The sequence below is a fragment of the Lottia gigantea genome (assembly GCF_000327385.1).
Source record: "Lottia gigantea unplaced genomic scaffold LOTGIsca_12, whole genome shotgun sequence".
Taxonomy (NCBI): domain Eukaryota; kingdom Metazoa; phylum Mollusca; class Gastropoda; family Lottiidae; genus Lottia; species Lottia gigantea.
In genome coordinates this window covers 2,579,106-2,581,213 of record NW_008707225.1, presented here as the reverse complement: position 1 = coordinate 2,581,213, position 2,108 = coordinate 2,579,106, and positions in this window count along the sequence as shown.

Sequence of the window (2,108 nt, the reverse complement as noted above, 5' to 3'; positions counted from 1 at the left end):
TTAAAACAGTCGTCAGCCAATTAGTATGTTTAGAAGTTTTCTATATTGAAACCAACAAATCTCGAGGTTCTAATTTGAGTTGATCAAAGTTTACCCATAATAATACATGGGATTGATTTTCCATCTGGGTAAATATCGTTGTTTATAATATCTCGTTTCTTCACCCATTTTTAAATACTCCTTTATATCATGCCGATGATTCTTTTGTTTCTTTATAATTCATGAAAATCAATTGAGATCTTTATCTCCAAATTTCTCTAGTTATAAAAGCTCTCACTGATATAATTTGATTGAATTTGTAACCATGTCGTAATACAAGAAAATAAGTGAAAGTCTCAAATGAATTAATGATGTAAAAGTAGTCATCAATTGATAAATATACATTAACAAAATAGAATTATGCATAATCATTATGCACAAAAAGCAGACACATAGTACGGACTAAATAATTTTGTTTGGTTTGCTATGTAAAGGGCAGTAACTCGGCAACCTCATCCTTGGTTGAGAAAGACATTATTGCCATTATTTGACGATCTAACATTAAGACCACTAATAAAACATCAACTTGAATTCTGTGCATGTTTAACTCTCTGGCATCCTACCAAAATACAACAAAATAGTACCTCTCACTTTCAAAACCATTTTGAGGCAAGAAAAGTTAAAAATTAAAATAAATTTTAGTTTATAAAAACTATTCTTTAGAAGAACCCTTACAGCGCTCCATAGGAGAGTTGCTCATTTATGCGCTACCACAGAGCCGTTGCATTTTAAATCCTAACCTCGACAGTTTACCCTTCCACCCCCATTAAGTCAGTGGGGGCACCCTATTTGTATCCCCAGTCTCGGAAGGCTGGCGCCGCCACTACATTTAAGTATTGAAAAGATGTTTTCTCCATTGCCAGAAATTTTAAGTTTGCCGCTTGATGGTATCTGGACTCACTCCACTAAAACATTTTATGCAAATGATTGTATAGGAATGTAGTCCAGGCTATTTTTAGAAATCTTCTTTCTCTCTCCCTTTTGGGGTTTTTGCCTGCCTATTTTGAGGTAAAATTTGGTCTAGATTTGGAATTTGATGTCTGAAATTGCATTATCTTTCAGATTTGGTGAGATGGTGAGAGACTTAAAGGCGGAAGGCTAATTCTAAAAATAGTCGTTTTGTGAAGTGCAAAACTCTAGCGGATGAGTATAACCGGTAGTAGTCTACTTTCAATTTTAGTAGCTCAAAATTTTCATGGTCATCATATAATGAATTTTTTAGGAGACATTGAGAATTGGTCAGGCTTTCATTCGACATATTGGAAAGCTTTCAACGAGATTTCTGGAAAAAGTTATAGAAGGTTGAATTTCGTGTTTTAACATGGGAAGAGATGGCAAATGAATTAGTTCACAAAACAACTATTTTTAGAATTAACCTTCCGCCTTTAAGTATCTCATCATCTCACCAAATCTGAAAGATAATGCAATTTCAGACATCAAATTCCAAATCTATACCAAATTTTACCCAAAAATAGGCAGGCAAAAACCCCAAAAGGGAGAGAGAAAGAAGATTTCTAAAAATAGCCTGGACTACATTCCTATACAATCATTTGCATAAAATGTTTTAGTGGAGTGAGTCCATCTACAGACTTTTAAGTCTTCAAGTTATCCCCCTTTGACCACAGACTGTTCAGATTTCTTTAGCTTTCAGTCTTTATATAAAAACCCTTAGATTAAAACTGAACCTAGCTATTAGAAGTAAATATCTCATTGATAAGATCCATTTTGTAACTGATGTCCGATCAAGTACCATTCTAATGAAATGAACGTTTTGATCGGGAAGAATAATTAAATAAATTAATTTGTTGAATATATGGTAATAATGCGTAGATTTCTCATACACATTTTAAAGATTAAGAGAAATAGTTTGGGGGATGGGTGGAAAAATGTCGACTTTATTAGTGTAACCTTCTTTCTTTTGCATACTCAGGGCGTTTAGTATGTCAATTTGTCAGCATGTAGTTGTGTAATCGTGCAACAAAAACCACATAAAACTATCTTAAAGATAATCATTTTATGGCACTTATCTTTCATATGATGAGAATGTTTACGTTTCTTTATTTCAATGT